This window comes from Hippopotamus amphibius, chromosome 17 (genome assembly GCF_030028045.1).
Source record: "Hippopotamus amphibius kiboko isolate mHipAmp2 chromosome 17, mHipAmp2.hap2, whole genome shotgun sequence".
Classification (NCBI taxonomy): Eukaryota; Metazoa; Chordata; class Mammalia; order Artiodactyla; family Hippopotamidae; genus Hippopotamus; species Hippopotamus amphibius.
Window position 1 is genome coordinate 45,667,737 of NC_080202.1, and position 24,986 is coordinate 45,692,722.

At 48.0% G+C, this 24,986-nt stretch overlaps 1 protein-coding gene and 1 non-coding gene across 4 annotated transcripts in view; both read right to left on the reverse strand.

Annotated features, from left to right (window-relative positions):
• The window catches only part of MAP3K14 (mitogen-activated protein kinase kinase kinase 14), a 42,312-nt gene extending 26,216 nt beyond the window's left edge, over positions 1–16,096 (reverse strand). For all 3 annotated transcript variants that reach the window (XR_009050084.1, XM_057716936.1, XM_057716937.1), the window contains exon 1: positions 16,002–16,096. The gene's annotated coding sequence lies outside the window, so the exon portion shown is untranslated. The remainder of the gene's footprint in view (positions 1–16,001) is intronic.
• Positions 16,097–23,783: 7,687 nt separating this feature from the next.
• On the reverse strand, positions 23,784–23,856 carry TRNAG-CCC (transfer RNA glycine (anticodon CCC)). Its single transcript has one exon. It is a non-coding gene; the product is annotated as a tRNA-Gly (tRNA).
• Positions 23,857–24,986: the final 1,130 nt, after the last annotated feature.

Sequence of the window (24,986 nt, forward strand, 5' to 3'; positions counted from 1 at the left end):
GACCTCCCCAGAATCCCAGGTCTCCAAGGAAAAGAGTTTGAAAACTAGTGGTCTAGGAAATCTTTTGAGGTGCCATCTAGTTCCCCAAATGCCACTGATCTGTCAGGATTATTTGAGGGCTGGATGACTCCAATCCAGAATGACAATTGTTAATATTTACTAAGCGCTGCCGTTATTAACGTCAATTTCAGACGTGAAAACTGAGGCTTAGAGAAGTTCAGTAGCCTGCTAAAACAGTCATACAGTGACAAGTTACAGAGGTGGGGCTGAACCCACACTGTTGCCTCCCCAGCGTTCATGCTAAACCTTGAGCAGGCCACTGAGTCTCTTCTCATAACTTCTTCAGCGTTGTTTTGAGGACTGAATGAGGTACAGTACGTGCAATGCCAATCAGCTTGCCTGGCCATAGAAGATGCTAAGTGAAAGTTCATTCCTTGGCCCATCATCGAGCTCATAAACGCGCTCACTGAGACAATGGGATTTCTCTGTTTCAACACCATACAGCCAAGGTGTCAAGCCTTACCTAAGGCATTCAGCACTTTGAGCCTTGGTTTGCTGTATATCAAAGAGGAACACAGGGCCATCTTGTAAATGTCCACTGAGGGGCCAGGGCGGACCAGGGCAAATCCCTCTCATGCTATTTCATCTGGAAATAAAACTTGTCCTTCTCTGAATGCCCAGAGGGGACAAATAGCAGAAGTAGAATGACTCAACTTCCTTAATAAGATATTAGTTGAAAACCAATCTCATTCTGATGCTTCCTCTTTTAAGCCTTCAGCTTGCCTGGCTACTAGGCCATAGTGGGCCAGCATCTGCCTATCAAGAACGAAGGGTATGCAAGAAGGGGAAACAAGAGCAAGTGCCGGGCAGAGCTGGCCAGACAAGACAGCCATCTGGCCAGGCGGACCCAGAGATCCCCATGCATTCTCAATCCTAGCTCCCCTTTCTGCCCTGCTGACCCTCCCCAAGCCCCTACCCTCAGTCTCTGTTCCAGACACATTGCTCCTTTCACTCGCCTGAGCAGGGCGGCAAGGAGTGAGCCTGATTCTTTCCCTCTGCTCGATCTGTTCCCTCCATAAAGAGTGTCTTCTTCCTTTACTACTCTCTGCCCAGATCTCACCTATCCTTTATAACCTATCTCCTCGATGGAGCCTTTTCTGGTAGGCTCCTGCACTCACTCCACAGGTATTCAATGAGAGTCTCCTAAGTGCCAGGGACTGTCATAGTCAATGCCATTCATTAAACGTCTTCTGTGGGCTGGGCATCTGCTAGGTGCTCTATCCATGTTATTGATGAACCTCACAGCAACCCTGCAAGGTTGATAATATTTTTACAGATGAGGAAACTAAGGCTCTGAGAGGTAAAGACCTGCAGAAACTAATGAGGCCCAATTTATACAACCAGAGCCTCTAACATGGGGTTAGGGCTAAAGGCAGGACACTCCTGGCCCTTTCCCTTGGGACCCAAGGATCCTTTCTCTAGGATAAAAGCTTGTTGGCAGAGGTACCTGGAACTCCAGGAACTGAGCAATATTACTACCCATGTGCACATTACTACCCCTATTTTACCTGCAGGATCTGCCCACTGTTGGTAATAATTTCTTAACCCTGCGCAGGCAGGAAGCACAGGAACTGAAAATGAGGGGTCTCATCGTAAAGGCTGGATTTAATTGGTCAGACTTCTAGTGGAGTTATTTACTCCAGTACATGCTCCTGGCATGTTACCACTTTTAATTTGATTAGCTTTAACAGGTCATTTCATTTTCTTAAAACAATTTTAAAAAAATCCACACAACACACACACACACACACAGAAACAAGAGTTCCAGGAAAGATGGTACTATCTTCACTGAAAGAACCACTGAAGGCTGTGCTTGGGCAAGCAGAAAAGTAAACCAGAGAAGAAATGGGATGCAAGAAACAATGGTAGGCACAGGAGTCGACAGGATGTGTTGGTCAATAATCAGCAACTGAGTGTAAAAAAATTGGTTTAAACCATTTTAAAACATTAAGTTCTAGATAATATAAAGAAAAAGGGTGGGGGGGGGGGTTGTCCAATGAGTAAAGAGTGATTCAGAGCCTTGCCTTTTTGTGAAATTTACGTATGAAAATTTTACACTTTATTAGAAAGAAAGTTATAGTTAAGTAGGTATGTTAAAATTTAAGAGTACCTATCTGTAGGAATAGTAATACAATTCAGAGTTTCCAAACCAGAGGGTAAAGAAGGAAAAATAGAAAACTTGATCACTCTAACAAAAGGCAAGGAAAGAAGGGAAAAGGAAGCAAAGAAAAGGACAGTAAGTATAAAATGAAAACACAAATTAAGGTGGCAGAAATAAGTCAAAGTATTAATATATCATTAATCACAGAACACATGAATAGATTAAGCCCCCACCCCAGATTAAAAGTCAATCAGATAGGATTTCAAAAGATCCAGCTAGATGCTAACTAAAAGAGACCAAACAAAATTATACGGAAAGATCGAGAATAAAGGATAGAAAGAGACAGGCCAGGCCAATACTAGCCAAAAACATGTAATGTTGATATTAGACAAAAAGATGTAACAATCACTTTTATGCACACAATAAAGAGCCTCTAAATCCAGAGACTGGTGGCAGTTGAGGCTTTCTGGATGAGTAAGGTCTCGCCTTTGGAGTGTTTTGTCACACTGCAGAGAACTGCAGGATCTTATAACACAGCCTTCTTTGAACACTTATTGGTCTGCTGGATGTAGGGCCTTTGAACGCTGGGTGTACACTGAGGAAGAATACGCAGCCCCTTGAGGAGCTTACAGTCTACTGGGGAAAGAGTCAAGCGGTCTTATCATACAGCGATGCAATGACAGGCACAGACACACAGCAGATGCAGTGGGAACACACGGAGGGACAGCTAGCCCAGGCAGGTTGGGATCAGCAAGGCTTCCTAAAGCAGGTGACGCCTGGGCTGAGTCTCAAAGGGTGAGCAGGAAGTTCCCAAGAAAAAGGAGAGGGTATTCCAAGTAGAGGGAAAGGCAGAAGTTAAGGAACAGAGGTGAGTCTACGTAGGAATCACAAACAGCTTGACGTTGTTGGTGAGCAAAGCTTGTCGGAAGCTGCAGATGAGGCTGCAGATGGAGGTCAGGTACCAGATCACGGAACTGTGCGTGGTCCTGATACACCCCCAGGGGAGAAATTCTCAGAAGAGCGAGAGGAGTCTAATTCAGGGGCAGAGTTCCAGATGGAGGAACCTACAGGGTAGGGGCAGATGGGGGATGCTGGGCATTAAATGAAAACTCTGCCATTGAGACAGAATCCTCCCCGACCTGCCCAGCCTGGGCTGAGAATATGACAAGTCACAGGCCTCTGGAAGGCTTGCTAATTTCCCCTTTGGCAGAAAGACGGAGTGGGCAATGGGACCTAGAAACAGACATCAGAGGGAGCAGCACTGTGAGTGAAACTCAGCTGGAGGAATCTCAAAGCCTGCCTCCTCGCCAGCTTGAGGACTGCTTCCCAGGAGAGCAATTTCTGTGTAAGCATTTCCCATTAAAGAGGATATGAAATGTGAATGTACATTAATCATTAAAATCGTACAGTTCAGTTATAAAAAAGAAACCTGTCGTGCCCACAGAAACTCAGTGTCGCTGCCAATTCCATAGGTCAAAGTGCCAGGCAGATGAAATATATGGAATCAAATTTATGACCGTCCCCAGTTCCCACCACAGGTCAATGTTAACTGGCCCCACATGTGCAGAAACTCTGGTGCCTACAGGCCCTTTCAAATGTTTAAGGCACGAAAGCGCCTCACACCTATTCTATCAGCACAGGCCTTACCCACTTCCAGCTTTTCCCTGACCCCTCCCATCCCACACTGATGCCAAGCTAATCTTAAATCATCATGTCCTTAAGATAACCTCAAGCTCAAAGACACCTGTTGGCTGTGCACTGCTTATGGGTCCGGTCCCAACTCTGTAGTCCATAATGTCTTACCTTTGTTTCCCTAAACACAGGGTTTGGGACTATTTTTAAAATAAACATAGAATTATATATACGTAAGAGGCTACGAGTTGCTTCTTTCACTTTACAATAAATTATGAACACATTCCATCTCAGGGTGTGCAGATCCATCTCACTCTTTTTAATGGCTCCATAAGATTTTACGGCACAGATGTACTGTCATCTTCCCACTTTTTCTTCTATGGATGGATTTTCAAATTGTTTCCATTTTTTTATTCTTAGCAGTACTATTGGAGAAAAAACACGTTTATTCACTTCTTTGTGCACTTTATTTTTTTGGGCCACACTGTGCAGCTTGTGGGATCTTAGTTCCCCGAGCAGGGATTGAACCCACGCCCTTGGCAGTGAAAGTGCAGAGGCCTAACCACTGGACCGCCAGGGAATTCCCTCTTTGTGCCTTCTAAGCAGGAAATTCCTGGGACTGGTATTCCTGAGTAATCCTTTTCTTAGTGCGCCCTCTCTTCTCTCCTGTTTCTATGTGTCAGGGAAGTGGGCAGTGTCCATCAGCTAATGACAGGCAGTTACCAAACACTATGCTAGTTATTTGCTAGAAAGACTATCCTTGCCCTCGAGGTGCTTATAATCTAGTCAGGGTGAATGGGTGGATGGATAAACAGATGATCAAGGAATCTCAAAATAACCCTGGAAGCAACCTAAATGCCCATCAACAGATGAATGGATAAAGAAGATGTGGCATATATATACAATGGACTATTACTCAGCTATAAAAAGGGATGAGATGGAGCTATATGTAATGAGGTGGATAGACCTAGAGTCTGTCATACAGAGTGAAGTAAGTCAGAAAGAGAAAGACAAATATTGTATGCTAACTCACATATACGGAATCTAAAAATGGTACTGATGAACTCAGTGACAAGAACAAGGACGCAGATGCAGAGAATGGACTGGAGAACTCGAGGTTTGGGAGGGGGCGGGGGGTGAAGGGGAAGCTGAGACGAAGCGAGAGAGTAGCACAGACATATATATACTACCAACTGTAAAATAGATAGCCAGTGGGAAGTTGTTGTATAACAAAGGGAGTTCAACTGGAGGATGGAAGATGCCTTAGAGGACTGGGACGGGGAGGGTGGGGGGGGACTCGAGGGAGGGTGGGGGGGAGTCAAGGGAGGGTGGGGGGGGAGTCAAGGGAGGGAGGGAATACGGGGATATATGTATAAAAACAGATGATTGAACTTGGTGTACCCCCCAAAAAATAATAAATAAATAAATAAAATTAAAAAAAATAAAAAAAATAATAAAGTTAAAAAAAAAATAACCCTGGGATCAGAGGACCCTGGACGTCATTTATTCCAACATAGCACTTAATGATCCTGAGGGATGGCCATTTAGCTACTTAACAGGATGGTCTTGGCATCAAAAGATCTGAGTTTGAACCTTAGTCTTAACACTCTGGTGTGTAACCCTTGGCAGATCACTTAATCTGAGACTCAGGTGTCTCATCTGCTAAAGAAGGATCCTCAAACATACATAACAGGATTTTACAGGACAATTAAATACAAGAAACAATCTTTAAATGCCAGAGTGCCTGGCACACAGCGGGTGTTCTAGAAACATTAGCAGAACCTCCAGTGAGAGGGAAGCTGTTAGAAGCTGAACAGTCCTTTCTGGAACTGGACGTGCCAATTGTTTGACAGTCCTAGCCTGTGCAGAGCTGAAACCCACCAGCCAGCAGCCCTAGTGTTGGAAAGAAGGTCTGGAACAGGCATTGTCAAAGGAGGAGGGGAACATCTCAAGAGGAGAGAGGCAGAAGCAGTCAACAAGAAAAGGACCACCCATGAGGGGGGTGTTCTTTGGCCACGCCTCGCATGTGGGATCTTAGTTTCCTGACCAGGGATCAAACCCTGTGTTCCCTGCAGTGGAAGCTTGCAGCCCTAACCACTGGACCGCCAGGGAATTCCTGAGTGGGTTGTTCTTTGAAGAGCATTCTGCACACGCCATCCAGCCTCTCTCTACTGGTAGTGCCTCAGCTCTGAATGGACTCAAGAATGACCCACCAGTGCAAGATGAACCAGGACCCAGAACTCCTCGGCAGCTAGAGCTGAAATCAGTTGTCCTGTGGACATCTTTGGGTGTTTTCAACAACCTGCTGCTGTGTGTGTACACAGAATTACATGCTGGTTATCACTAATAAAAATCATGATGACAGTGATGATTGTTTGCTATGTATTAGGTAATGCATGCTATGTGTTAGGTACATTAGGTAATGTTTGCTGTGTATTATGTGTGTATTACTTCTTGAATCCTGATAGTAACTCTAGTATGATCCCCTTATATGGAAGAATAAGTTGAGGCTCAGTAGATGAAGTCATTTGCCCAAGGTCACACTGCAAGGAAGTGGCAGAAGCAGGATTTGCACATGGGACTCTTTTATGTCAAAGTCTATACTCTTAACCATGATACTGTATCCACTTTCAGATGATCCAGGCTTTGAAAATTGGGACCCAAATGCAGAAGCTGCCACAAGCCAAACATTTGTTAGTGAGAAACCCAGGGACTGACCCAGGAGGAAGCATCTCAGTTAGGAAGCATAAACACAGTCCGCCTATATTCTGGAAAAAGCAACTTTAAAATGGCAATGGGGAGCAAAGACTCCAAGCATCCGGCGGGCCTGTGTTCTCTTGCCCACACACACCCAGCATGGCTGGGCCCATCTGAGGGACCAATTCTATGATAAAGTTCAAATTCACCATTCATTTGATAAAGCCTGGCTCCAGGCTTCTTGAGCCTAGTTTACTGTTTTTTCTAGTTTTGTTTTTAATAGCAAAGCCTTGGGCATCAGTTACTAAATTCATAAATATGGTTATTAGTTATTACTTTATCTCCAGTCCCCTGATAGAGAGCATTGTATAAACTTTAAAAGAAAAGTATTAAAATGACATTTGCAATTCAACTTTCAAATCCTTTGCACAAAGAGAGCCAACAGCATATAGAAAAGATGCCACCGAGGCATCACTGATCCACAGAGACAATTATGGGATTGGTACGCGGGAGAATGGGGGGCCACAGTATTGCAAAAAACCCCAACCACATGCGTACTTCATTTTATACAATATGCAGCAAGGAATTTTTAACGTACGTTATGAAAAAAAAATTTCATAGGGTCACTGAAATCTGTAGGTTGGGCTATTCTGTGTAACTGAATATTCTGATTCAGTGGAGGCTGTAGCAGGTACCGCTCAATAACGACCAGTTTCCAAAGATTATAGTGCCATTAACTGTCCTGGACACTAAAATCATGCTAAACACAACCAGCTTTCTTTGATGAGTCAACTTTTAGATCTTGCCAAGCCTTGAGGTCACCAGTGCAAGCAAGCTCTGCTTGTGAAAAACTTCTCTTTATTTAACTTTTTGGATTGGATTCTGAGCAGGGAGCAGTGCCCTGGGCTACGGTCAATCCCACTGCAACACAAGCACTCCCCTCCTCTGTCGGCTGGTAACTCTGCTTTTCACAGGGGGGACGGGCTGTGAGCTGGTCCACCTGTTTTCAGAGATGGAGAAAGACTGGCTCAGCCTCTCTGGAAGGGAAGAGGCTTCAAGTTCATTGTAGTTATTGGTGACTGGTTCTGAAATTGAGGAACTAGTTTGAGGAACTTCAGAATAAACAAGAAACCCAAACGACTTGGCTTTCCACAGAAGGCTTCCACCACATGGGGGTAAATGGAGGGGAGCACACGGTCCAGCTCTGCCCTTTGGCAGTGGCACCCTGACCATGGCCTCGCTTCAGAGGTTGTCCTGCACATCCTTTGACAGACTGGCCTGAGTGAGCAGCTTGAGGACATGTCCCTTTTCCAACACAGGGTCACACTCTTGTCCCCCAGGAAGGGAGGAAAGGGCTTGGGACCTGTGGTATGACAGGGAATATTCGCGGAGGATCTCAGACCAATTGCTTAGTAAAGGAGGGGGGACCATGAATCAGCCTGGGGCCGCTCAGCCTCTCTCAGGGCCCAGAGGAGGAGTGCGGATCCTCGTTCTGCACTTTCACGCAACAACAAATAGCCAGTGGCTACCACGCTCCAGGCGCTGTGCTGGCCAGAGCAGATGCGACGCTGACCAAGACAGAAAAGGTCTGGAGTTTCCCTGTTGTAACCCTGGAAAGGCCTCCCTGAAGTGCTGAACCCAGTTACTGAGAAGCACCGTCATGGGTCAGGCCTTGGACCACCCGCCTGCGCCTCTGTGTGAATGGCACCACGCACACGGGATGTGCCGGTGTGGCCACCGCCCTCTCTGAAGGCTAGGGTAAGTCGGCTGTGTCTTGGCCTGCTACTTGTTGTCTGCTGCTGCTCTAAGCTATGTTCGAGCATGTTTCTGCTGACAGGGCCTCCACCTCCACCACTGCACTCCTTCTCCTGGAGTGCTGAAGTTTCCAGGTTGCTCTCAAGCTCCTACTCCAAGTGGTAGAAGGGCCCACAATAAGAGAGATGCTGCAGGTGTTCCCATCCAGACAGCTGCAGGATGGGGAGGTGGGGCTCCTCCCTTCCGAGGAGCTCGGGCTGGAAAGGGGGGGCCACTGTCCAAGGGTCCCTGCTCACTCCCCTCCACCTCCCACTGCCATGGTTCACAATTCAGCACCTGTAATGTGTCTGCCTTCAGGTCCATCTTTCCACCACCATGGCGAGCTTGTCGAGGGCAGCACCTCAGCTGTCCTTACTTTCAGATGCCAGTGCCTAGCAGAGTCTGCGCATTTGATCCACTTGGCTCACATTCATTGAGGAAAAGGATGCCTGATGCACTCCTGAGGGATAGATGGGTGCCATAGGCTCTTGGAGCCTGGCCAGCCTGGGAGACAAGTGCCCAGACAGTCTCCTGGTGAGCTGGAGGGAACAAGCCAGCTCCCTGCACAAGGGGTCACTTGTGGCTATATTCTTACTGTACCCCAGCAAGGTGTCCTGCAAGCTGGCTACTGAGCCACCTTTGTCATCCCCTCTCCTAAATGCTGACCTAGAGACACAAATGATTTTCAATTCCTTGAGAAGATGAGCCTTCTGAACTGGACGATATGCATCTGGGCTCAGATTTGCATATACGTGCTAGATGGGAGGTGGTACACAAATCTCTGCCTTTTACAGTCATCTCTGTAAAGCTATACCTGCCTCTCAAAGTACAGCATCTCCCAGTTGGGACTGCTGAGCATGGGCTCAAGTTGCCTCTCAACTTCCTGGGCCAGAGGAATCCATTTCTAATCTTAATTGGCAGTAGCATCCTCATTTGAGGCTGGCAAAGCCCCCTTTCCTCCCAAGCCTCCCAGCTATCCCTAGTATTGATCAGGACTAATTCTGACCTGGTAAAAGGAAATGTCGAAGTCAGCAGAGGGTGGGTGGTGGATCTCAGATACCACAGCTCTTTGCACTTATGGGGGCCACCATCTAGATGTGACACCAACCTTTGCCCACAAGAAAGAGCCTCCTCACTGAGAGGAGTCGGACAGGCCCAGTGGGAATGATGCCCAACTACTCTGGGTCTTCTGGCCACCTGCACGTCACGGGCAACACGACAGGAGAAAGATGTGGAGGAGCTTCTTAGTGTCCAGTGGGTTTGTAGCCTTACAATCAATCATTCACAGCTACTGAAGGCCCACTTTGGGTAAGATACTGTCTGGTGAGGTAGGACAGTGGCCTACAGGTGTAGGCAACCTTTGAGACTTCCGGGTAACCCTGCCCAGTATTATATTTTCTTATCAACCTCCACCTCCTTTTGGTTACACGAACCTCATGGTAGAAGAGAGTGTCAAATAAATAGCTTTTTGTTTACTTTTTCTTAGACTCAGAGCAGCTGCTGCTTTGGTTCCACCCTCCCCAGGTCTGGCAGAGCCTGAAGAAAGGCCAAGAGTGATGGGATCGGGTGTGAATATGAGGGGCTAGTTAAGAAATCCAATTCCGGCTCCAGGAGCAGTTCCTTTGCTCTGGGGAAGCACAGCACAGCCTGGACTTTAGTTCAGACTCTGCAATTAACTAGCTGTGTGGCCTTGGGCGGCTCACTCAGCTTCTTGGGGTCACCATTTTCTTATTTGTAAAATAGAGTGTGAAAACGGTTATGCTCATTTCCAGGCTGTAACTCAAATAGCTCTTTCCTGACAGAGTGGTTCAGGCCTTAGGTCACTTAGCCATGCCCCTCTAAAGTGACTGCTGGATAAGGTGTGGGTAGGGGGCTTGAGAGAAGCCTGTGACAGATAAAGGAAACAAGGTAATACTAGCTCTTCTCCTGTGGCTTCCATAAAGTCAAGGCCACCTGCTGGGATGATCCTGGACATTGCTTTAGAGATGTCCCTCACCCTCAGCAGTCAGGTTCAACACCAGCTGCACTGGTCTAAAACAGAGAGTCTGAACAAACTCCTTGCCTTGATGGATACCTGGTCATGGCTTTAGTGGTAAGATGGTCAGAAGGCACAACAACCAGAAACTGGGTGCAAGAGATGGCCCAGGAGTTGCCTCTGCTGCTTCTTTCTGAGTCCAAACACTGGCTCCAGAAGTGCGGCAGGCTCAGCATTCCGAAGTTTCCTGAAATCTAGGGTTGAATCTACTCTCTCTAATCACTGGAGCTCTTCAGAGCCTCCAACTCAGGTGGCGAAAACGAAGGCAGGTAGAAAAGGGTTCCCCAGAAGGTTTTTTCACACCAAAGTATGGTATGTATCGCTCTGCTTTTTGCCAAGGGGTTTCCCAGCTCCCTAGAGCCAAAGCTCCCCTCCTGCTTCTTTGTTGACTGTCACTGGAAGTGGGCCATTTTCCACCCTCAAGGTGGCTGGACTCAAGAGTGCAGTGACACGGCTGATCTGGGCTCTGTGCCAGGTCCACGTGACACCCCTGCCAGGGGGGTCCACCTCTCTATGTCAGTCAGCAAGCCCCGGGAGCCTCTGATTGCTTCCTTACCCCTGCCTCCAAAGCCCCTCGGCCCAAGGTGAACATGATCTTTGGCAGAGGGCTTTTCAACAAGGTCTGCTCAAGACTTCCTCTGCGACTGAGCTGGGGAATAAATCTCCTGTCACCTACACCCCTGCAAGGGTGACTCACCTTCCAGAGAAAGTGCTCTGCTCACCTAAGCAAAGCTGCCTGGAAAATGACTAAGGCACCTATCAAATGCAGTCTGTGGGGCCAACCACTTACCAAGCTGGGCTCAGACACACTTGGCCTCTCACCTCCAGCCTGAAGTCAAGTGTGGAGCTGCCACTCCAGGCCTGCTGGTTTCATTTTCATCTGAACCGAGCTCCACATGAGGCTTGACATCCGGTGATCTATTTTTTCTAAAAACTAGGTTCACTTTAGAAATGACTCTTTGGCCATGAAGATAGCTTCCCCAAGAGGAAACAAAATGTTACTTAAAGGGACCGTCAGCCTGTGGGAACCTGTATTTTTGTTTTGTATTAAGAAGGGGGAAAAAAGCATTTAAAATGTAATGTGAAACTGGTTATTTTTTTTTTTTCTTGGGTGATTTAAAGGGAAATCTGCAAGTCCCTGACTGCGGACCCAGGGCCCCCAGGCTGGCCATAAGGCAACAAAGGGTAGTGTGCGGAGCGTGCCACATGGTGGTGGGGACTTTGCCCCACAGAACCCAGGTTTCCCTCCTAGTCTCCCAAACAGAGAAGAACGAGTCCTTGTTGACATATTCTACATGTTATTTTCCTTTTTCTCTGCCCCCCCCGCCAGAGTTAAGGCTGGGACCCACTTCACCGCCTGGGGGACACAGGAGAGCCCTAGAAAGGCTCAGCTCTGCCTCTTGTTCAGAGTCCCAGGAGGGCCGAGGGTGCTCCCGGTTTCAGCTCACCAACTCTGACCCGGCAGAGCCAGGGCCTTTTTAGGCTTATCTGGAGGGCGGTAAGGGCAGTATTTGGGATAAGACAGGGAGAACCTGATAGCTAAAACATCTAGACAGAAGAAATGTCCCCCCTGGAGGTCCTGCTGAGAAAATGACTGCCCTTGTCAGGCAGTCTGGCCCTTCCTGACATCATCTTACAGAAAACAGTTCTAGTCAAAGTGATAGCTGGCAGCTACTAGTACTGCGATTACTACTACAACCACTGACAACATTTATAGCCATTGTGTACTATGGCTTACTCTGTGCCAGGCACCAAGCTCAGCTCTTTACATACATTCTCTCATTTGCTACTCAAAACAACACCACGCAGTATTTACGACGAGGCACCCGACGCTTAGAGAAGTGAAGTGATTTGCCTGAGGTCACACAGGCAGACACCGACAGACCTGGACCCGACCCAGCTCTGTCTGACCCAACAGCCTAAAGCCCTGCACTGGATATGAAGATGCCATGGACTTGCTCTGCTGCTCTGGGCAAATCACTTGACCACTCTTCCTTAATTTCTGCATCTGTAAAATGGGGATAAGCAGACTCGCCCAGAGGATGTGCTACTCATCTTTTAGACTTTTGTTAATAAATTATGGATAATCAATATCAACTAATAATTAATTAACACTTATTAATTAATACTTGTTAACATAAATAGATAAATAAGGCAGCTACTCTGGTTTAGTTATATTCAAAATTGACCTGTTTTGGAAAACCAAACCAAACCAAACCAACTTACCCTTTCACGAGTAAGTTAGCAGAAAAAGCAGTGAACTAGATGTCAAGGAACATGGGTTTAGATTCTGGGCATGACACTGATTTCCTAAGTAATCTCATCCTCTTTATTTCTCCTTACTAGGCCTCACATTCCTGATCTTTGTCCCTGCCTTTCTTTATAGGAGTATTGTGAGAAAACACAGAAAATAGCCACTAAGTACCATTACTTTTGATGCCATATACTTTCAGGGGATTTATACCAGGAGGATAAGAGATTAAAGGGTATAAAATAACAAGAAGGGAAAGGGGATCTTTCTTTTCTTAATTGAAATAAAGTTGATTTACAATGTTGTGTTAATTTCTGGTTGTATAGCAAGGTGATTCAGTTATACATATATATATTCTTTTTCATAGTCTTTCCCATTATGATTTATCACAGGATACTGAATACAGTTCCCTGTGCTACACAGTAGGACCTTGTTGTTTATCCACTCCATATGTAATAGTTTGCATCTGCTCATCCCAAACTCCAACCCAACCTGCCCTCCCACCCCAACCATGGGAAGGGGGTCTTTTAAACTATTGACAGAGTACAAAGAAGGGTACACAGGCCACTGAGAAAAAGTGACTTTTCTCATGTAATAAGACAAGGTCAGAACTGAAGATCCCGAATCCAACACACTTCAGTGTCTCGCTCAGCACAATGGAAATGTTCTACTACACAATCTGCCCTATGTTTGGCCTTCCATTTCTCATCTACTGCTTTCAACATTTCAGTCAGCATCACCAAGCAAACGCGAGGCCTTCACACGTGCATCACTTTTAATGCACACCTACCCCTTGAAGGTGCTCAACCCCCACTCCTTTCCCTGCTGAGGGATCTCAGTGTGCGGAGGCCACAGGGGCTGGCTTATCCTTACAGCTCCCCAAATCCACTGACAGGGAGCTGTCCCCCTTCCCGCCAATTTCACATTGGTGCCATCAAAAGTGCCCATAAAGCTCAGATGTTTCCAGTTTAACTGAAATACTAAAATGGGACAAACAGGAAGCATCAGACACAACTGCGGTAGTGACTTATTAATCATGAAAGCAGAATTTTAGTTGCATTTTAACCTTCTGCCAGGAAAAAAAAAAAAAAAAAAAACAGCTCTGAGACGATGGAAGCCATTGGTACAAAGATGCTGCCTATGTGTGTATCAAGCTGACTTACACTTTTAATTTAGGACTGAGTTTGGTTTTAAGACTTCTTAATTACTCTCCCAGAAAGAACATCTGTCAGGTCAACTAACATGAAGCTCTCAGCTCTTTATTAAGGAGGGCAGGCCTGTTAGGAGAGTTCATATGCTGTCCATTGAGACAGGAAAAAAAAAATAGGAAATTAAAAGTGACTTCGCAGGCCAAAGTGACAGGACACACTTAAGAGGGTGCCAGCAATAAGGAAAACAACCCTGGATCAGGCTTTACCTCTTTCACATCTCTACAGATCTCTCACCCGACCCTGGCCAGGATGAACCGTTACCACGCACCAAACAAAATCACAACAGCTGCCTGGAGTTGGACAACCAATCAGGGCAGACCTGTGTCTCAACATTAAACGATATACAAACACTCCAAGCAGATCACAATGGAGTCAGTGTTCAACAGGAGAACCAAAATGAGGAACCAAACCTCTGTGTGTTGGGGCGAAATGGCCAACCAGACATTTTTGTTGAATAGATGAAGGTTCATTTGGCAGGGTCTCTGTCTGCGGTGCCGCTCCCACAAGCTTTAACTGACAATACCAGGGGCGAAAAACCCCCTTCAGAACTGCTCCTTATAATCTGAAAACAGTCAGAAGTTGACCTAAAACTCGGTGGCTTACTGCTGTCTGATTTCACAAAAGTGCTGGAACATATACCTGGGTATATATTTCTAAAATTAAAGTCAGAGACTAGTACTTTTATTGTGAGGCCTTCTGAGAAGTTCACCACACCCTTCAAAATAAACAAGGATGTCCTAAAGGTGTCTGAAAATCTCAGAGGTCCGGCATCACTGCACCAAAGGAACTGACTTTGACATCACTTAAAAAACACCAAGAGTAAATCCAAACACTTTGTAAGACAAGCGCCTGTTCTCTCATGTTAAGAGCATACATACCACACCAAACACTTCTCCCTCTGTCCTGCATCGAAGGCCCATAATGTGGTCCTGGTCCAGGGGAAGGAGCCTGGGAAAGACTCCAGTGGCCCAGGTTCAAGTCCTCGCCCCGAGTCCTAGCTATGTAAATAGATCTTGCGTTAGGCAAGATCTATTTACACCCCCCACCCCAAACACACACCTGCCTCAGGTGCCTCACCTCTAAAATAGGGCAATACTATTTATCTTATCACATACACATCTGAAGGAAAAAGGAGGTTACAGGTATGAAGAGACTAAGTAAAAACACATCACTAATGTGAAGATAAAATCTCCCTCTAATCTTTCAGAAAGACCATGTTTCTAGTCAAGGGGTTTTCAACATTTTTCCTGGAATAAACTTCAGACAGCTATTTTGTATTAGGCCCCACCTCTCATCATTTAACTTCACTTGCTTTTCGAGTTCTTAATCAAGCGACAGGTACTCACTGTCCCGCAGTTAAAAAACGATCATTTTGCCATTTATACCAACTGATTTCTCTTTTCTCCATTCATTCCCCAGTCCACCCTTTGGACTGAGAGCAACACTTTAACCTCAATTAGGAAAAAACGGCTTTTTCTTAAGTTACCCAGCACCAAGGAGCTTCCCGAGCAGGTGGGACTCTCTGTACTTTACAAGTGGCCTCCTTCTGCCTGGTGCCCGGTGGCCGCAGGCTGCCAGGGCCACGATGGGCTTCCAAGATGGGTTATTTTATCTGAGCCGACAGATAAAGTTCTGAGTGGAGTGGACAGAAGAATTACAGAAGGGTCAGGGAGAGAAAGAGGATGCTGCGAGTAGCCGGCACTGCCCCGCTGGGTGCCAAGGGCAGGTTCTGCCTCTCCTCCCAGGCTCGGGGTGTGACCCGAGACCGTCCCAGGCCAGGCCTGAGGGTTTCACTGCCCCGACAGGTGGGAGGGCTCACGGACCCGGCGCACTTGGGCGTTAGAGGTGAGCCCTCATCTGGGGGACACCCAAGGAACGGAGCGGGAGGGGCAGGCCTGGCGCTGGGGGCAGCCTGGCGCGGAGGAACCCGGGTGCCGGGGAAGGGGAAGCAAGGCGCCCCTGCACGCGCCTCGGGCGACCGTGTGGCCTGCGGGTGTGCGAGTTGAGCACGGCGTGCGACCGAGGCGCTGGCAGCGTGCGGGAGGGCGCGCCGGCGGCCGGCTGCCAGGGCCGAGGGCCCGCGCGCGAGGGGGTCCCCCGGCCGCGCCGCCGACCCCCACCATCGCGGGGCGGCGGTCCAGGCCGCAGTCCGGCCCCGGGCTGAGAAGCGACCCATCTGCCCCTCTGCCCCTCGCCCCGGGACTCGCTGCAGTCACCTACCGGCCGAGCGCCGATCTCCCCACCAGCGAGTGCCGCGCTCCCCTCGCCCGCGATCTCCCGCCGCCGGTCGCCAACCGCCGCTCTCCCGGCCCACGGTCGCCCCGCCCCGCCTCGGGCCCCGCCCCCTCACCGCCTTCCCCGTCGCCCCCGGGGCCACGCCTCCGCCGGCGGCAGCAAATTCGCCTCGCTTCGCGCCTTCTCACTTAGGCCTCACCTAGACCCTTGGCCCCACCCATCCCTCCAACCTAACCAATGAGACGGCGCGTCCCGGCCAGTTCCGTCCCACTGCCCCGAGCAACGATTGGTTAACGAGGCCTCGTTTACAGAAATGGGCACTCTTTCCGGACAGTGTTTATAGAGAAGAGATTGCTGGGCGGACGCACTGACAGAAGGCGGAGGCTGTCGGGGTGTTGGTGTAACCACACATGCGCGCTCTGCTCTGGCAGTCTTTCGGGTTGCGTTCTTCTGGAGGTTATGGGACGGAAGAGCTAGTGTGCGCATGCGTGGGCACTCCCCAGCCTGGGACCTGGTTACCTAGGAGACGGCGAGGCGCACTTGCTCTCCAGGTTTTGGTTGTGTTTCCTCTTTGCTCCGGGCCTTGGCGGCTGAGGCAGGTGTGTTGGTTGTGGAGGGAGCGGGGCGGGGCGGGGCGGGGCGTGTATTTAGAAACACTTTTATTGAGCACTTACTGTTTGCCTGGAGCTGTAGCGTCTCTGAGGGTGCGTAAGATAGGTTCTAGTGCCTGCCCTCCAGAAGCTTGGGGAGCTAAAGGCCTACACAGGTAAGACCTATGTGTTGAAACCCAGGTCTGGTGAGAGCCTGCGGCTGGCGTGGTGCAGTCCCTTCCCCAGTCAGAGAAGCAGTGTGGTGTGAGGGCTGCCCGAAGCATCTTCTCGCTGGGTTTACACGAAAGAAAACTAGAGCGTTACTTATTTAAAGAAAGGACTTGGAGTCTGAATATGCACCAAGGTGTCAACAGTGCTTCTCTCTGAATGGGGGTGCGGTGGGGCGTGGGGAAGGGGTAGGGGAGGTGGTTAAGGGGGGTATGGATATTTTTTCTTTTCTAACTTTTGCTTTTCCACAATAAGCTTGTATTTTATTTATAATAAAGGAAAAAATTTCACGCTTAAAAATAGTTTGCAAAATAAAAGATATGCCCCTACCCTGGACATCCCACCCCCATCAGTGGTCTACGGCAGGCAGGTGTGGTAAGTGGCTCTAGTGGTAGGGGTGAGCAGGCCCCATTCAAGGCTGTCTGGGGAAATAAGGATCACCCCATCTCTGGAACTGTTGGAGCAAAATTCTGCTCAGGACCACTTTTCAGACAGTCGTTTATAGCTTGAAGTCTGTTTCCAGCGATCAGCATCCGACAGACATCTTGGTTGTTCTGGGGGGGGAATGGAAGGCGATTCATTTAGGCAGAAAACAACAGCCTAGAGGCCTCACCCACTCACTCAGGCCATAGATAAGTTTTGTTTGGCTTGCCCAATGTCTTGTTTTTGTTTTTGTTTTTAAATTGAATTTGAATGCCTTATAGAAGAGCCTGCAATTCCTCACAGCCCCTGCCCCCGTTGGCTTACACCTAACCACTTAACCTGTGCCATCTGCCTGGCCATTGAAGCATTTGCAGTTATGGTCCCGATAGAGCTCATGTTTTGGAGCTGCACAGTCTCTGTTGCATAAACTGGCTCTGCTCCTGAATGGCGTGGGCAGTGATGGGTAAGAAAGAAGCTGGGGGCCCTTAAAGCTGCTTCCAACCCCAGGGTTTTCATTTCAGTGACTCAGGGAGAGGTGGAGCTTGGCCAGATGGTGGGTTACAGGTCGGTATCAGCAAGCCTGGATGCAGGGCTTGCCTCTTCCACCACCTGTTTGCCTCTGGGCACACCGCTTCTCAGGAAAGACATGGGCACAGGGCCAGAGTCTGCAGACATTCCCTGGCCTGCCTTTGCCATCTCCCTCTTTCACCATTCCTTCTTTACGACACCTAATCCCCGTGTGCTTTACCCAGCTTCCCTCGACTCTTCTCTGGGTCCCCAGCTTGCCCCACCCACCCTATTTGTCTTTAAATCTATCCACTAACACTAATGTGTATTAGTGGGAGACAGTGAACGTGTTGACCCAAAGTTGCAACTCCCAAGAAGGAATTTCACGTCAGGTTGCAGGAGAAGAGCAAACCTCTACGGGCTAGTGAGGAAGAGATTTGGGACAAGTAGGGCCGTGTGGTTTCAGCTACTTCCCAGGCCCCACTGTGGGGGGGGTGAGGTAAGAAACAACATGACACCCACTCTGAGTGAGCGCTGTGGATTCTCTGAGCCTTGAAATGCTGGCATCTTCTGGAAGGAGAGCTTCAGGGTAAAATTACTTCCTTCCAGCCCAGCCAGTTAAATCACGACAACCTGGGAAGGCTTCTAGCCCTGAGTCACTTATGCAGCCTCAGCTCTGCTTTAAATAAAATAAATTGGTATTTATGGGGTGACTCACACCTGGAGCAGTGAGCTCGCTTCTCAGCACTCAAGGATTTCCACATGCCACCCCCACAGTTCAAGTCTGGAAATGGAAGGGCAAGACTGTGCTTTTCCAAAAAGAACAGCAGCTTCTGGTTTTTGAGAGCTTACAGAACAGAAACCAGATATTTCTAAGAGCTTTGTATGCATAAGAACCTTGTTAAATATTCACTCCTGTCCAGGGTTTCCCAACCTGGCACTATTGACATTTTGGATTGGGTAATTCTTTGTTGTGGGGGGCTGTCATATATATTATAAGATGCTTAAGAGCATTCCTGGCTTCTGCCCACTTGATGCCAGTAACACCACCCTCCTACATCCACTTGTGACAACAAAAAAATGTCTTCAGACATTGACAGATGTCCCAAAGGGAGCAAAATTGCCCCCCCGTTGAAAACCTTTGCAGTCTAACTTTGTAGAATAATGACTATTATTATCATCCCCACTTCACAGATGAGCAAACTGAGGCTCAGAGAAAAGTAACTTGCCCAAGGTCACTTTGCGGTAATAGAAGACCTGGGATTCAAACCAGGTGTGACCCAGAGGCCCTGCTCTTCTGCACGCAGGACTCTACAAAGAGACTGTGGCTTCAAGGAGCAAATTGCCCAATCACTTCTGTAGAATAGTGATGAAGAGTGAGTGAATTTTGTGAACCAGTGAGAGAATGCCATTCTTGGATCATTTCTCCTTTTCTGTTTGCTTTGGAAGAAAGGAAATTATATTCTGGTTTTTATTGCCTTAGTCAGCACAGATCATGGTGTCCAGCCATGTCTAGTGGGAAAGTAGCTAGTGAATCATCCGTGTGTCTGTGGATCTCAGGCCCCACATTCCTGGGAGATCCTGAAGTTATGCTTGAGAAGAACTCAGATGTGAGACTGAGATCAGAGAGGACTGGGGAGTGGGAATGGATGTTCCTGAAGGAGAAGCAGTTTTCTTTCTCCATCAAGGGCCTGGCTGAGGCTGCAGCCAGAGTGCTGTCTCTGCCCTCCCAGGCTTGGACCTGCCACGTTGCTGCCACCCAGTCCAGAGGTATCAGGGGGAGTGGTGAGACAGGAGAGAGAATGGATGCAGGCAGTGGTGTGCTGGGGCTCTCTTCCTATCCTGCCATCAGGAACTCATGTTGCTTGAAATCAGACACGCTGGGAGTATTTACACTATAGAAATTGGCAAACAATGTAAACCAGGGCTACCTACCCCTAAACTCGTTGTCCAGCACACCATTGCATGCAGATTCTGGACCCTGATTGCCCCTCACCAATTCTGCTTCACAAGGGGAGATGGAAGGGGGCACAGTGAGCCACAGAGCTATGGGACAAGAGGAGGAACCCTGGTGACGTGGCTTAGGAGAGAGGTATCCATCTCCACAAAGGACGGAGCTGCCTGGGTGGGGGTCTCTGGAGCACTGAGCAAAAATTACCTTACCAAGAGCAGGTCCTGGGCATACCCGAGACCCCTCCTGACCTTGGAGCCTTCTTAGGCTTCTTAGGGAGCCCTGGGTTAAGGCTTGACTCAAATTCTTCTCACTTCCTGATTGGTTATCCCCTCCTAACTCACTGCCCTGCCTCCAGTCTCCTCTCGACATCATTGTGAACCCTTATGGTGGATTTAATCTTCCTAAGTGACCACTTAGGTCGTGTGTTCCAGCCCCAGTGTTCCCACATCTCTTGCCCTTCAATTCCTCCCCTTTAGCTTTTTCTTCTCAACCTCCAAATGTGATCGAGTCTCCCCAGCCTGAAAAGAGACCAGTAAAGAAAAAAACCCTTCCCCTGTCCCAGCTTTCCCCTATACTGAGCCTTCTTTCCACTCTCAAACTTCTTGGTACTCCTGGCGTCTGCTTCATCTCCCCCTTGCGTGTACCCCTGGCAGCCTGGTTTCTGCCCACCACCCCTTCTCTCCGTGGACATCCACTAACTGCCTCCAAATCAGACGACCTTGTCTTAGCTCTTATCTGCAGCCAGCCACAGATGTGATGCTCTGGGCGCCTGCTGTATCAGGCCCTGGGGAGGGAGCGCAGGACCTCCAGACCAGTCCCTGCCCTGCTCTTAGGGAGCTTCCTGTCTAGCAGGTGGGCAGACCTTTAACAAGTAACTACAGAGGAGGCCCAAAGTCATTCCAGGTGATGAGGATGTTGAGAGGTTGGACAGAGTGTACTGCATCAGGCAGGGCCCAACCAGGGAAGCAGAACTCACTCTGAGTTTGTTTGGTTTTTTAAAATTATTAATTAATTAATTAATTAATTAATTTTTGGCTGCATTGCTACGTGCAGGCTTTCTCTAGTTGTGGCAAGCGGGGGCTGTTCTTCGTTGCCGTGTGTGGGCTTCTTATTGTGGTGGCTTCTCTTGTTGCGGAGCATGGCCTCTAGGTGCGTGGGCTCAGTAGTTGTGGTGCACAGGCTTTGTTGCTCTGTGGCATGTGGGATCTTCCCAGCCCAGGGGTCAAACCCGTGTCCCCTGCATTGGCAGGCGGATTCCCAACCACTGTGCCACCAGGGAAGTCCGTCACTCTGAGTTTTTAAACATGGAATTTAATACAAGGAATTGGTTACACAGGGGATGGAAGAGCTGAGAAGCCTAGGAGGAGACGGCAAGGTAACCAAGAATCTACTGCTGGTCCTGGGTTGGGGGAAAGCAGTGTAATCAGTGGCTGGGGGCCAGGGTCCCCTGGAAGAAGTTGGAACCACAGAGGAGATGCAATCCACTTCCATAGGTACTGCCTAGGACTGAGCGGGACAAAAATTCTCCTTTCCTTCCACCTTCTACCCTCTGTTCTCCTGACAGAGCCTCTCATTGGCCTGGAGCCTGCAGGTGTCAGTCATCTGCAGTGCAGAGCAGAGAAGGTGAGGACTGAATGGGAGGGCAATAGCCTGGGACCACCACCAGGATGGGATGGGAGAGGACGAGGGGGACCGACTTAGTGAAGAGAGCTCAGAGAAGGCTTCCCTGAGGAACTAAGCTGAGACTTGCAGGGTGAAGGGGGGTTAGAGGAGAGAGTGTTCCCAGCAACCACCGGCATTTAAAAAAGACTTTAATTTTTTAGAGCAGTTTGAGGTTCACAGCAAAATTGAGCAGAAGGTGCAGAGATTTCCCATCTACTCCTTGCCCCCACACATGCATGGCCTCTCCTACTATCACCAGCCTCCACCAGAGTGGTACCTTTGTTACAATGGATGAACCTACATTGACACATTGTAATCACCCAAAGTCCACAGTTTACATGAGGGTTCACGCTTGCTGTTGTGCTTGCTGTTGTACCTTCTGTGGGTTGTACATTCTATGTTGTACAAGGGAGTGATGACAGGTATCCATCATTATAATATCATGTAGAGTATTTTCACTGCCCTAAAATTCCTCTCTGCTCTGCCCCATTCATTCCTCCCTCCTCCCACCCCACCACCCACGAACCCTGGCAGCCACTGATATTTTTTACTGTCTCCATAGTAATAAATAAATAAATTATGATACATCCAGACAATGAAACACCATTCGGCACTAAAACGAAATGAGCAATCCAACATGAAAAGACTTAAAATACCTATTACTTATGCATTTACATGTCGTAAAAGACAAATGCCTATTACTAAGAGAAAGAAGACAATATGAAAAGACTACATACTATATGATTCCAACTATCTGACATTCTGAAATATGGAGACAATAAAAAGTTCAGTGGTATTTTTTTGCCCATTCTCTTCCTGAGGCTTCACGGATGCTGTACTTTGTGTCTCTGTTTCTCCAGTTTTTTTGTTTTTGTCCCTTTGTTTGTTGGTTTTTGGCCATGCTGCGTGGCTTGCAGGATCTTAGTTCCCTGGAATTCCCTCTTTCTCCCATTTCTCCCATTCTTAAAGATTGAGGCATGCTCCAAGTTTCAGTCCTAAACCCCCCACTTCTCTGCATTTTCTCCTTTGCAGTTCTCATCCATTCCTGCCTTCATTTAATCATTTCACAAACATTAACTGAGCACCTAGTGTGGGCTAGGCACTTGATTAGTCCCCTGGTGACAGAGATGATTAGGCCCCTGCTGACAGAGATGAGACCCGCCCTCAAACAGGAGTTGGACAAGGTTGCAATACAATGTGGAGGGTAGAAGGAAGGCCTGAGTGATGTAAGAACACATAGAAGAGATCAAAGAATGCTTCCTGGAGGGGGCGATGCTTGCTGCAGGTACACTAGCAGTAAGCCAGGTGAATGAAATGGGAAGAACATTCAGGTGGGAGGAATAACATGTACACAGGCAGGGAGACAAAGGGACACATCAAGCTCACTGGGGACTTGGGTGTGGAATGCAAAGGATAAGGAGAGAGAGCCTCAGGTGGTCCCACAGGGTGTGGGGATCGCAGAGGGGACCTTGTATACTTAGTAGGCTGGGCTGGGGAAAAGACAACATTTCTAAAATGCGGTTTTAGAGGTGTTCCTCTGACTGCAATGTGAAAGAGTCGGGGTGGTGCAGCAGGCTACAAAATAGGAGGCTAGTCGGGGGACTTTGTTGTAAACCAGGTAAGAGATAATTGGAGCTGCACTCGATTTGGGAAGCCAGGACAGGTTAGCAAAATACAGAGAGATTCAGAATTGAGAAAATAAGTCAGATGGTAGGGCGTGGATGGAGGGTGGGAGCGGCGAGTCTGGGCGGATACTGCTGAGGTCAGGACCCATAGGAGGAGACAGGTTCTGGGAAGAAGAGGAGTGTCGGCTTTGAACATAGTGTAGCTGAGATGCATCTGGCCCCATCAGTTGTGCGTCTTGACAGTTCACTTTCAAATTAACACCTTCAGCTCTGACCTTGATCCTGAGCTCCAAACTGGAATTTGCAGGGGCCCGTAGAGCATTTCCACCTTCTAGCCACGTGGCATCCCGACCTCTATGTAGCCCCCAAACCTGTGCCTCGCCCATCTCCTTCTTTCAGTGACATCACCACCAACACCAGGAGTGTCCTCGCCTCCTCTCGCCGTATTCCATCTCCATAACGCCCTTTGTGTCTGTGCCCTCCCTCTGGCTCCCCTTTCTGCCAGTGCCTCTGTGATGTCCCACCATTTCCTCTTGCTTCCTGTCATTTCCATTCTGATCCTTCCCACCATCTGGTCTGACATTCCCTTGCTCAAAACTTTCAGTACACGCTTGTTATCTGGCTCTCAAAGTCCTTGTGGTCCAGTCCCTACTTACCCTTTTTTAATTTTTAATATTTATTCATTTATGTATTTATTTGGCTGCATTGGCTCTTAGTTGTGGCATGTGGGATCTTTAGTTGTGGCATGAAAACTCTTAGTTGAGGCATGTGGGGTTAGTTCCCTGACCAGGGATCGAACCTGGGCCCCCTGCATTGGGAGCGCAGAGTCTTAGCCACTGGACTACCAGGGAAGTCCCAGACCACTTACCTTTTTTGCTCTTAATTTTCACAATTTCCCAACAGACACCCTTACCATTGCCCCAAACCACCCCGTGTCTTGGGTGTCTAGACCACAGGCTGTCCTGCAGACTGAAATGCATCTCTCCTGCCTCTGCCTGTCAAATCACACCCATCCCTCAAGGCCCTGATGAAATGCTTCCTCTCCATGCACCACATTTCTTAGGTAATTGTCTGCCTCATCTCTCTTAACAGATAGCACCTTGAGGGCAGCTTTTAATCGCTGTGTGATGAGTTAGTATTCACTAAATATGTGTTGAACTGAATTGGCTCAAAAACCATTCTTCAGATCAAGAACCTGCTGTGGCTCCTCATTGTCCACCACTTCAAACCTGTTCCTAGTGGCTTCCCAGGTTCCATCTTAGGTATCTAAACTTATTCCACCACTGTTCCCTCAAATATGTCCCTTGTTCAATTTCAACTCTATGCTAGAAGTGTGAAAGATATAAAAATGAATAAAACACCTCTTCCCTGCCTTCTCTTCCCTTATCTACCAGGGTGGATAAACTATGCCTATTAATAACTAATATAATATCAGTTTAAAATAATATCTTTCACTCACAAGTTATCCTGCCTATCCTTTAAGATTGAAATTCTAATTTTGTGCATAATGGCGACATGCTCCTTTTTAAATGCTTCCTGGACTCCCTTGCAGCTAGGATGGCCATGTGACGAAATTCTGGCCAGTGAGATGTACGTGGAAGTCTCTGGGTGGGGCTTCTGGAAAAACTTACTAAAGAGGACCAACCCAACTGGCATGTACCCTTTGTCTTTTGTCCTTTGTCTTATTATCCTTCTTTAGTCTAGAATGCAGACCCACTGCCAGGAGGTGTAGTAGCCAGTGTTTTAGTGTAAGCATGAAAACTTTAGAGCAGAAAGCTTAGATGGGCTTTGAGCCCCTGATGGCCTCATGGAACTGTTATACAACCATTTATCCAGATTTGTAAATTTTATCCCACTTGAGAACTCCCAATGGTGAAAAACGGCCCTAGAATGAAGTCACATTTTGTCAGAAGCCTAAATGTATAATGAACTTATGCTTAAGAGACATGGAAACAGTAACAAAAGACAGGTCTGTTGCCCA